Source organism: Rhinoderma darwinii, chromosome 13 (assembly GCF_050947455.1).
Source record: "Rhinoderma darwinii isolate aRhiDar2 chromosome 13, aRhiDar2.hap1, whole genome shotgun sequence".
Classification (NCBI taxonomy): domain Eukaryota; kingdom Metazoa; phylum Chordata; class Amphibia; order Anura; family Rhinodermatidae; genus Rhinoderma; species Rhinoderma darwinii.
In genome coordinates, this window is record NC_134699.1 from 21138150 (window position 1) to 21150760 (window position 12611).

A 12611-nucleotide genomic window follows, 5' to 3' on the forward strand; every position below is an offset into this window, starting at 1 on the left:
AGAAAAAGTGTAAAAATAAGAAAAAGTAAAACACAAACACACAAATAAATATAAACGTTTTTAATAAAGCACTAACATCTTTAACATATGAAAAATAAATTTGTGATGACACTGTTCCTTTAAGCGTTTTTTGCGCATCACGCACCTATTGAAGTCAATGGGTGCGTGAAAATCACACGCAGCACACGGATGCAATTCCGTGTGCTGCGCGTGATTTGCGCAACAGTAGATCAACAAATGAAGGGAAAAATAAAACCACCTCCTTCATTTCTTTATCTAAACCACAAAACTGCGTGTCATAAGGATGGCATATGCGCAAAAATCACGCAGCCACGCACCAAACACTTATGACACACGGGACTGCAACACGCAAAAAACGCTGCATTTTTGCGCGAGAAAATCACACACGTTCGTGTGAATTTCGCCTTATAGATATGTTATCTCCGATATGTAGCACTATTGTATGGGAGCACATGGGGAGGCAGGGGCGTAGCTAGGGGGGGCAAGCGGGGCATGTGCCCCGGGCGCAGTTCAGAGGGGGGCGCCAGCGCCCCCTCCTCCTGCACTATAATTGTACCTGTGTCGCAAGGACACAGGTACAATTAGAAGCAATGAATGACCGGGTACGTTCCGTGCTCGGCCATTCAGCGCCTCTCCACGAATGAAGCGACTGGTACCTTTTGTACCAGTGACGCTTCCGTCGATGAAAGGCGCTGAGTGACAGGGAAAGTCATCCTGCCCAGCCAATCAGCGCCTTTCATAGACGCTGCGTTCAACCCCCTGGAGACCTGCGCAGAAGAGAGCAGGTCTCCATGGCTGCCGGACGGCGTGGGAGCGGGAATAAGGTGAGTTTGACATTTTTTTTTTTTTTAAATTGTAATAGAAGTGTGGCTGTATCTGCGGGGGGGACTTTGTCTACACGGGGGACTTTATCTACGGGGGTGTCTATCGACAGGGGGACTATATCTACAGGGCTGGGCTATATACAGGGGGACTATATCTACAGGGCTGGGCTATATACAGGGGGACTATATCTGCTGGGCTATATACAGGGGGACTATATCTACAGGGGGACTATATCTACAGGGCTGGGCTATATACAGGGGGACTATATCTGCTGGGCTATATACAGGGGGACTATATCTACAGGGGGGCTATATACAGGGGGACTATATCTACAGGGCTGGGCTATATACAGGGGGACTATATCTACAGGGGGGCTATATACAGGGGGACTATATCTACAGGGCTGGGCTATATACAGGGGGACTATATCTGCTGGGCTATATACAGGGGGACTATATCTACAGGGGGACTATATCTACAGAGCTGGGCTATATACAGGGGGACTATATCTGCTGGGCTATATACAGGGGGACTATATCTACAGGGCTGGGCTATATACAGGGGGACTATATCTACAGGGGGGCTATATACTGGAGTAGGCTGTCTATAGAGCACCATATACAGGGGTGGGCTATATAGTATATAGCCCCCTGTAGATATAGCCCACCCCTGTATATGGTGCTCCATAGATAGCCCACCCAAGTATATAGCCCCCCTGTAGATATAGTCGTCCTGTATATAGCCCAGCCCTGTAGATATAGCCCCCTGTAGATATATTCCCCCTGTATATAGCCCACCCCTGTATATAGCCCACCCCTGTAGATATTGCCCCCCTGTGTATAGCCCCCCTCTGTAGATATAGCCCCCTGTGTATAGCCCACCCCTGTATATATAGCCCCCTGTGTATATCCCAGCCCTGTAGATATAGCCCAGCCCTGTAGATGTAGCCCAGCCCTGTAGATATGGTCCCCCTGTAGATATGGTCCCCCTGTAGATATGGTCCCCCTGTAGATAGCCCACCCCTGTATATATAGCCCCCCTGTAGATATAGCCCCCCTGTAGATATAGCCCCCCTGTAGATATAGCCCCCCTGTAGATATAGCCCTAGATATAGCCCACCCCTGTATATAGTATCCCACTAATAGCTCCCCCTATAGTGCTCCACAGAAAGCCCATCCCTGTATATAGCCCCCTTGTACATATAGTCCACCCCTGTATATAGTGCTCCACAGATAGCCCACCCTTGTATATAGTATATACAGGGGTGGGCTATCTGTGGAGCACTATATACAGGGGTGGACTATCTAGTGGAGCACTATATACAGGGGTGGACTATATGTACAAGGGGGGGCTATATACAGGGGTGGGCTATCTGTGAAACACTATATACAGGGGTGGACTATATGTACAAGGGGGGGGCTATATACAGGGGTGGGCTATCTGTGAAACACTATATACAGGGGTGGACTATATGTGGAGCACTATATACAGGGCTGGGCTATATCTACAGGGGGGGCTACATACATGGTTGGGCTATCTGTAGAGCTCTATGTACAGGGGTGGGCTATATCTACAGGGGGCTATATACAGGGGTGGGCTATCTGTAGAGCACTATAGGGGGAGTTATTTGTGGGACACTATATACAGGGGTGGTCTATGGCAGGCACTATCTACAGGGGGCACAGTGTGTGTGTGTGGGACACGGTGTATGGTGCTATTATAACTAGAGGTGCAGTGTATGGCACTATTATATTTTGGGGCGTAGTCTGTGGTATAATGATAACTTTATCTTTATTTATAGGTGTAGAAATGTTGGTAAAGTGAGAAGCTGAAGACATCTGAGCAGCAAACTGCAGAAATGGTCTGTCCCCGGGAGAAGTCATCATAGAGGTCTGGACCGGATGGAGAAAAAGAACTAGAATCTGAGACGTCACCGGAGAGTCACCTAATGTAAATGTTTATTCTGCCTCTAATCAGCACTGTAGTCACTGTGTGGTCTGCAGCGAGATGATGGGTGGTATGATTATGATAGGATTTATTTTTGTAAAACGGCATCTCCCAGCATATCCTTATCATTGTTCGGGCCATGCTGGGAGCTGTAGTTTTACGCCGTACAAACCTATACGGCAGGGGTTGCACTAAATTGAGCTGTATTTGTTCTGGGGCTGTATATATGTAGAACCGATAAAAACACAGGGACATATACAAAAACACCGAAAAAGGCCATACTTACAAATGGACACAGCCAGGCCAGAAATGCTGATGAAAGGGCGAGCAGGTGCTTTAAATAATAATAGCCACTCCCACTAGTCTTGAGGGGAGTGGTGTGTGGTGCATGGGAGGTGTAGTAAGAAATAATAAATGAATAGTGTGTGTGCAAGTGTAATACTATAAGTGAAATATAGGGGGCAGTAATAAATGAAGTGCCTCAATAGAAATAAATGGGTAATGGGGTGCAAGTGAGTGAAACATGGAGGGATAGTGTGTACGTCATGAGGCACAACGTGTATAGCCAGGTAGAAGCCTATTTGTGACGCCTTGATAATTCATAGAGCGGGCTACCCTGCTTGCTATGCCAAACAACAACACACCATGCTCTCCCAGCATCAAAGACCCGGCTGTGTCCAAGAGAAGCGAATATACATAATAATGAAAAATACCTGGGGTATTGGTAATCATTTTGGCCAAAAGGACGCAAGCTCGCAATCCACGACAAGGATCCCCAGACTTGCGAGTCCCTAAATCCTAAACTGGAACAGAACGTTCCTGATGCACAAACAGAACCAGCGTTTGCAGGTAAGTAGCTACATTGACTTACCTGCTAACGCCGATGCTGCTGCAGAATCAACTGAAGCCTCTGGTGCCGATGTGTCCTCGCTCGTGTGACACGATGCAGGACCTGTGAGTGACGTCACAGCGTGATCTGGCAGAAGCTGGGCGTTCTGAAGAGAAGTGGATGATAATTCTCGTCAGAGCGCCCAGCTAGTAAAAGTAGTAAACACGCCCCGATGTACGCACATAATACACTCCCACTTGGACTTTTACTTTTAAACACACCCACTTGGACTTTTGCAAGCTTCATTTGCATAACTACCAAAATGGTCATAACTTGGCCAAAAATGCTCGTTTTTTAAAAATAAAAACGTTACTGTAATCTACATTGCAGCGCCGATTTGCTGCAATAACAGATAGGGGTTGCAAAATCTGGTGACAGAGCCTCTTTAAAGGCCAGGGCCGGCTCCAGGTTTATGTGGGACCTTGGGCAACACAGACTTAGTGGGCCCCTTTGCAGGGGAATGCACTTAAAGCTGCAGTAAAATGGCAGTTTGTTCCTCCATATAGAAGTTCGGCCTCCAGTTTGTGCCCCATATAAAAATTTGGCCCCCCATATAGGGGTTAGGCCCCCAGTTTATGCTCCCATATATACAGTGCCCTCTGTAGATAATGCCATACAGCCCCCTGTAGATAATGCCACACACAGCCACCTATAGATAATGCCACACACAGCCCCTGTAGATAATGCCACACACTGCTCCCTGTAGATAATGCCACACACAGCTCCGTGTAAATAATGCCACACACAGCCCCCTGTAGATAATGTGACACAGTCCCCTGTAGATAGTACCAAAGACACACGCAACCCCTGTAGATAATGCCACACACAGCCCCCTGTAGATAATGCCACACAGCCTCCTCTAGATAATGCCACACACACAACCCTGTAGATGCCACACACAGCCTCTGTAGATAATGCCACACAACCCTTGGAGATAATGGCACACACAGCCCCCTTTAGATAATGCCACACACAGCCCCCTGTAGATAATGCCACACTGCTTCTCCCTTTAGATATTGCCACACACTGCCCCCTGTAGATAATGCCACACACTGCTCACTGTAGATATTACCACACACAGCTCCTTGTAGATATTATTACATACTGCCACCTGTAGATAATGCCACACACAGCCAACTGTAGATAGTGCCACCCCCCCTGTAGATAGCGCCATTGGGGCTCCCTCTAACAGTGGAATCCCCGGCCAGAGCGTTGCCAAACACATACATGGACAGTGATGTCAGGGGCTCCTCCAGGAGCAGAATCCCCAGCCAGAGCGTCGGTAACGCTCTGGCCGGGGATTCCGCTCCTGGAGGTGCCATGACAGCAGGATAAGGCAGCACCCAGTGGCCGAGTGAGCCCCCCAAACGGCAGCGGGTGCTGATACTGGCCCTGGGTCTGAGAATCTGACTGAGGGCTCTATGGGGAAGAAGTATACTGCAAGTGTGGGGGTCTGACTGACTGCTGCGGGCTCTGAGCACTGAGCAGTCATAGATGCTCAGACACCCCCTTGCAGATAATCCTCCCCCTTGAGCCCTTTGTATTCAGCGAGATGCTTAGACCCCCCCCCCCGTTTGCAAACAGCCAAAATCCCACCTTGCAAACAGCCAAAAAACCCCCCTTGCAAACAGCCAAAATCCCCCCTTGCTAACAGTTAAACCCCCCCTGCTAACAGCAAAAATCCTCCCCTTGCTGACAGCCAAAATCTTCCCTCCTAACAGCAAAAACCACCCCCCGCTAACAGCCAAACCCCCCCTCCTTGCTAACAGCCAAACCCCCACCTTGCAAACAGCCCAAACCCCCCCCCTCCTGCAAACAGCCCAAATCCCCCCCAATCCCTAGCGTCGGCCAGCGATGTCTTTTTTAAGTTAATAAGGGGCAGGAGGCTGAGTGCACTGAGCGGCGCTCAGTTGTTTTAAGACAGCGCTCACCTCAGTCTCAGCCCGGCTGCCTCTCCTCGGTGTCTTCTCTCTGGCGCTCCTGCTCCGCTCTGGTGTTGTGGGCAGAGTCAGGGGACTCCCCGGTAAAGCCAGGACAGCAGCCATGAGGAGAGCCATGACGGCTGCATCAGCACTCGGCGGCCGAGTGGGCCCCCTGAGGGTAGTGGGCCCCGGCACTTGCCTGAGTTCGCTGGGTGCTGACGCCGGCCCTGCTTAAAGGTCGCCTTTTTTGGGGGGGTTGGTGCCCTGTAAGGGACAGTATAGGTGGTATTGGTAGAGACAGTTTATCAACATCATGTTTACCTCTAATTCCTCCAGGTACTGAAATACTCAAGCCTACAGATGCCAGGTCTTCCGGAAATCACAATCTCTGTGTAACAGATACATCAAGATTCACACATCGCAGAAACTATCTGGATTCATTGGCCCAGGACTTACATGTGAATGGTAAGTGATCCACGGTTACATCCTTCTGGCATTGTTTGATAAATTCTGACATGGAATGTATCTTGTTCTAGGGTTTCTTTGCCATTGATCACTGAAAATATTGTTTATCTTTTGGTATTTTAAGGTGTTTCATTCAAAGTTAAAGGGGTTGGCTATCTTTTCAAAATTGATGGCCTATCCTTAATTATAGGTCCATTTTCAATCTCTGGTCTCCCAGAAATGTTTACATGCCAGGAGCCAGCTGATCTGGGAGGGGGGGTCCCGACAGTTGTACCACCAGAGATTGAAAATGGATGGCTTATCCTATGGATAGGCCATCAATTTTGAAAGGACGGATAACCCCTTAAAATCTTGGCGGGATTTTTGTAAATGATTTGTTGTATTTTGGTATTCCTATGCTATAGGGTTTTGTCAGTGGTATAAATTTATATTCACTGTCTAGTTTGTGCCTTTATACCGAGGCCGCTCGAGTTGGGCGCACCAAGGACCCCCCTAAACCTGGAGACGGCCCTGTGTGAAGTTATGCTCATGTTATATAGTTTAGCCAAAACTTCTCCTAACTGACCTGCACAACACCTTACAACATATCTGGTCCGGCCCGCTCGCTTCTTCACATTCAACTTACTCAATTCTCTAGTGACCTCATCTGCCGTAATCACAAACGAAAGATCACCACCATCATACGACATTTCAATAGGTCGTTGTATCCACCCTAATCCCCCATAATCAGATCCTTGTGACATGTCACGCGCCTGTACACCTTCATCACTAAATCTATTTTAAAAAAACTCACTAAACTCGATAGCCCTGACTATATTACCATCCACATTTTCACTCTGCAATTTTAATCTTTTTCATACCTGCCCATACTCCCCTTATATTATTATTTGACATCTTATTTTCTAATTTTTTACTGTAAGATTCTTTTCCCTCCCTTAGGCCTCATGCACACGACCGTAAAAACGCCCGTAATTACGGGCCCATAGACTTCTATTGGCCATGGGTACCTCCCTGTATGCCTACGGGAAGGTGCCCGTGCCGTTGAAAAATATAGAACATGTCCTATCTCAGGCCGTAATTACGGCACGGGCAGCCCATAGAAGTCTATGGGGCTCCCGTAATTACGGGTGACTACGTGTGTGCACCCGTAATTACGGGAGCGTTGCTAGGCGACGTAAGTGTATAGTCACTGTCCAGGGTGCTGAAAGAGTTAAACGATCGGCAGTAACTCTTTCAGCACCAGGGACAGTGACTGCCGATCACAATATAGATAAAGCTGTAAAAAAAAAAAGACGTTCATACTTATGCAGAGCTCCCTGCTTCTTCCTCCAGTCCGGCCTCCTGGGATGATGTTACAGCCCATGTGACTGCTGCAGCCAAACACAGGCCAATCACTGGCTGCAGCCAATCACAGGCTAATCACTGGCTGCAGCGGTCACATGGACTGCGCGTCATCCAGGGAGGTCGGACTGGATGTCAAGAGAGGGACGCGTCACCAAGACAACGGCCGGGTAAGTATGAATTTCTTTTACTTTTATTACGGAAAGGGCTGTCCCTTCTCTCTATCCTGCACTGATAGAGAGAATGGCTGCCGATTACTGCAGTGTAATTTTGCAGCGAAAACGTGCCCGTAAATACAGGTGGAATACGGGTGACCAAGGACCCGTATTTACCCCAGTATTTACGGGTGGACAAAAATACGGTCGTGTGCATGAGGCCTTAGTTTACACTTTAAATCCTTCTGTACGTTATGTATCAAGTTTTCATCGCGTAACCTAAATGCCTAAATACAATAGTCAGAAACTCTAGAGGTAGTCACCCAACTTTTCCACACTCCTGGATGAGAAAAGTGGGTGACAACCTCAGTGGGAGCTGTATTGGTGACCCTATTGGTTGTTGTCCAACTTTCCCAGAAACAAGGAAAAATCAAAAATGTGTCTCTTATTAATAATAATAATAATAATAATAATAATAATAATAATAATAATAATACAACTCCAGGACTTCACCTGCGACTTTAGTTATTTTTGAGTATACTTTTTCTTTTATAGATTAGCAGGCACCTCACTGCATAAGGCAGGTGCCAGGGACTGCAGGATAAAGGAATGGTCAAGTAAAGGAGGCAATTAAGTTAGGTCAGTGTCTCCCCTTTCTGTACGTCCATTTGTTGGGTGGGACACATGACAATGTATAAGACAACTTTATTGCCCGCCCTACCTCTCTGGCGATTGCTCCAGCAGCGTTGCCCGCCCTCCCTTCCCTATTGCGCCACTTTTTTGTTTTAATAATATAATTTTTATTTTAAAAATGTCAACATTTTCCCCAACACTTTATAATTCAGAGGGAACATGTACAGACAATATCAGACGTTACATAGTGACAAAAATAATTAATTCAAACAAGAGGAGTGAGGAACCTGCTCGCAAGAGCTTGCAGTCTTTGAGAAAATAGGAATTTGGTGGATCGACACATCCATGCATTACACAGACAGCCTTTGCCTTTTATCTGTGTAATTCTTCTTTTCCCCTGTGATGGCGCTGCAGTAAAATCAGATACTTGCTGCTTTATACTCCTTGGAATATGGCTGATCGCTGGGGTTCTCACCAACCTCTTCAAGTTCTTCCTGATCTCTTTCATTTTTGCTGACTGAGGAGTGTGGCTTTAGTGGAGGGGTGGAGCTTAACATTTTTTGTTTTATTGCAGACAGAGCAGTATGGGGGGGCTCCTTTTATAACCAGTGTCTATATACATCCAGACACAGACTTGTGAAAAGGCGGAGGGGAAAATGTCTGATCTAGGACTCACAGAAGAATTTTTTAGACAACATAGGACCAAGTGGATAGTTTTTATTTTGTATATAGTTTCTACCTTTAGTGTCCTTTAAAGTGGTTGCATTTATATGGCTCACATGATGAATATCTCTTCTGTATGTGCATATTATCCAATACATCATGGAAACAGCCATATTGGATTATCATAATATATACTAATACCTGACTGCTATATAATATTGAGAAATGACGAGGAGACAAAGCTTTTAATATTAAAACACAATTTATTTAACTGAAATTCCTAACTAAAGCTACTGATCAAGAAGAAGGCAAAAACCCTGCGCACGTTTAGCCAATTTGTGCCACAGGGGAAAATTCCTTGTTGACCCCGAGAAAAGGCGATCAGTCCGAGAACCCAGGATCAGAGCTTGTAATGCAACTAACTAAACACATCTCATTGATAGCTATGACATTGTATTATATAGTAACTTATATCATTACGTATACGGCATATACAGACGTTTTCCAATCCCAGCTGTTGTCCTCGATGTCCCGGTATCATGCCGGCCGCTCCTCTACTGATCGGACTCTGGAGATCACAGCACGACTATGGTCATCTCAGCTGTGAAAGAGAAAGAGAAGTTGTCCAATCCCAGTTGTTGTCCTCGATGTCCCGGTATCATTCCGGCCGCTCCTCTACTGATCGGACTCTGGAGATCACAGCACGACTATGGTCATCTCAGCTGTGAAAGAGAAAGAGAAGTTGTCCAATCCCAGTTGTTGTCCTCGATGTCCCGGTATCATGCCGGCCGCTCCTCTACTGATCGGACTCTGGAGATCACAGCACAACTATGGTCATCTCAGCTGTGAAAGAGAAAGAGAAGTTGTCCAATCCCAGTTGTTGTCCTCGATGTCCCGGTATCATGCCGGCCGCTCCTCTACTGATCGGACTCTGGAGATCACAGCACGACTATGGTCATCTCAGCTGTGAAAGAGAAAGAGAAGTTGTCCAATCCCAGTTGTTGTCCTCGACGTCCCGGTATCATGCCGGCCGCTCCTTTACTGATCGGACACTGGAGATCAAAGCACGACTATGGTCATCTCAGCTGTGAAAGAGAAGTTGTCCAATCCCAGTTGTTGTCCTCGATGTCCCGGTATCATGCCGGCCGCTCCTCTACTGATCGGACTCTGGAGATCACAGCACGACTATGGTCATCTCAGCTGTGAAAGAGAAAGAGAAGTTGTCCAATCCCAGTTGTTGTCCTCGAAGTCCCGGAATCATGCCGGCCGCTCCTCTACTGATCGGACTCTGGAGATCACAGCACGACTATGGTCATCTCAGCTGTGAAAGAGAAAAAGAAGTTGTCCAATCCCAGTTGTTGTCCTCGATGTCCCGGTATCATGCCGGCCGCTCCTCTACTGATTGGAATCTGGAGATCACAGAGAAAAGGCGATCAGTCCGAGAACCCAGGGTCAGAGCTTGTAATGCAACTAACTAAACACATCTCATTGATAGCTATGACATTGTATTATATAGTAACTTATATCATTACGTATACGGCATATCCAGAAGTTGTCCAATCCCAGCTGTTGTCCCGGTATCATGCCGGCCGCTCCTCTACTGATCACAGCACGACTATGGTCATCTCAGCTGTGAAAAAGAAAGAGAACACTGCCCTCCTATGGCCTTCTCCTGTGACATGTGTTCGTCTGCTGTTCGAGCTATAGGAAAACATCACTCCCTGTTATCATCCAGGAGGTGTTTCATGGTCATAGACCTTCTATTCAGACCAAACAAGGTCCAGGTTCTCACAGAAAACAACCGTGCGATAACTGTTGAGGACTCTTTGCATGTGTGACACGGAGGAGTTATAGGAGGACATCAAACAAGGCTCTTGCTAAAGTGAATAACTTAACATTGATTCTATGTATTTAGACCTATATAATCCATGTTACCAGTTACCTATATAGCACCAACATATTACACAGTGCTGCACGGAGGGGTCCTCTTTTACTGTCCCCATTGGGGCTCACAATCTAAACTCCCTATTAAATTCCCTATTGGTTTTCGGGGTGTGGGAAGAAACCAGGGTACCCAGAGCAAACCCAGGGAGAGCATACAAACTCCATGCAGATGTTGTCCTTGGTTGGATTTGAACCCAGGACCCCAGCGCTGCAAGGCAACAGTTCTAGCCACCGTGCTGCCCCACATGTGTGTTATGATATCAGAAGGCGCCAAATATAAAACTATAAATAGAATTGTCACGTTACATACGATTGATGAATTTCACAGTTCTTGTCCTCATCTTCAGCCGCCGTCCAGATCTCCTCCCTGCAATGAAATAAAGAGGGCAAAGTTTGCGCCATTTTAACTTAGTTTAATCCACATTTATTCAAATTTTACGGAAAATGTATTTTACGCCGCCGCTTGCGACTGTTTGGTACAGTTTATGCAAAAACCTGCCATAAACTGCTGAGTAAATTCTGACAATAATTTACAACAACCCCCCAAACCTCAAATTTTCAGATTAAATAAACGTATACATTACGTACATACTTAAATGTCTGGAGATTGGCGGCAAAATGGCGGCAGATTTTGTCCACGTTACTGTTTTCTTATTGGCTCCAAAACCTGAAAGTAAAGAGCAGAACCTCCCCAGGTGCCATTTTGTTCTCGCCCCGCCATGCGTCGAGTTTTTTGTTTCCAGTGTTCCGGATTCCTGATGAATTATCTTCTGTCTTCTCTACTCATCTTCTTATCTTGGACGGAGCAGTTGCCCCCTGAACCCCAGTTTCTATAGAATCAGTCATTGTGACATCATGCAGTGAGGTAACATTGGCCGCCTGGACTGATGATGTCACAAATATGACCAGAAGTGACATCTCCTGCTATTCATAGTATTGATAGAAAGTTATTACAATGTCACCGTGCACATTGGTTAGCATTGCTAAGTAATGGAAAACTCCCACAAGTTATATGTGAAATACCCTTAAGTGTGCCAAGCTGACAACAAATTCCAAGCCCGTTGACAATACTTTTCCTCTTGTAGCAGTTCACCATTTTCATAGGAAATTAGCCAGATTAATAAATCTATTAAAAAAATAATCCGATCTGATTTGATTGTCATTGCTGAGGGAACCTGTTACACTTGCCTGTAATCGGTTTTTTTTGTTCTTCAGATCAGACCTATTTGGGATCGGTTTAAAAACTGGGTCAAAGGAAAAGTTCTTAATAATGTTCTCAAATCTGGTGTAAAAATTAAAGTTGTCATTTATGGTCACTCCGCATACAATGTTCATAATAAAAAGAAATATTCCCCCCGACATCCTATATTTAATCTCAATTCTGGTAGTAGTCGAAGTTGCCAATATCTCTAACTAAGTGACTAAAAATAGCGATTCTGGTATCGTTTTTTTATAATTTTTTTTATGGCGGTCACCATGTGGGATAAATGACATTATATTTTTAGAGTTCAGGCCGTTACAGATGCGGCGATACCAGTTATGCATAGTTTATTTATTTATTTCTAATAATAAAGGACTTTATAAGGGAAAAAGGGCGATTTTTAATTTTATTATTTTGAAATTTTACTTTTTTACTTTTGTACATTTTTTTTAAAACTTTTTCTAAAGCAGAAGATCCAATTGTTGGTTGTTGTTATAATACACTGCAATACTTATGTATTGCAGGGTATATTATACCTGTCAGTTTCACACTGACAGGGGGCACATTAGCGTTCCATAGGTGGCAGACCGGAGGCCTTTGTTAGG

At 45.8% G+C, this 12611-nt stretch overlaps 2 long non-coding RNA genes across 7 annotated transcripts in view; one reads left to right on the top strand and one right to left on the bottom strand.

Annotated features, from left to right (window-relative positions):
• Positions 1-5555: 5555 nt before the first annotated feature.
• The window catches only part of LOC142665957 (uncharacterized), a 56025-nt gene continuing 48969 nt past the window's right edge, over positions 5556-12611 (top strand). For 3 of the 4 annotated variants that reach the window (XR_012851609.1, XR_012851611.1, XR_012851610.1), the window contains exons 1-2: positions 5556-5841; positions 5941-6069. This is a non-coding gene — a long non-coding RNA (uncharacterized LOC142665957). The remainder of the gene's footprint in view (positions 5842-5940; positions 6070-12611) is intronic. The other variant, XR_012851612.1, reaches the window with a different exon arrangement.
• On the bottom strand, positions 9105-11602 carry LOC142666806 (uncharacterized). Of its 3 annotated transcripts, XR_012851737.1 has the most exons (3): positions 11394-11602; positions 11116-11172; positions 9105-10270 (listed from the first exon to the last, which is right to left on the bottom strand). It is a non-coding gene; the product is annotated as an uncharacterized LOC142666806 (long non-coding RNA). The 3 variants fall into 3 exon arrangements; XR_012851736.1 differs by having other exon boundaries at positions 9105-11172; positions 11398-11602; XR_012851735.1 differs by having other exon boundaries at positions 9105-11172.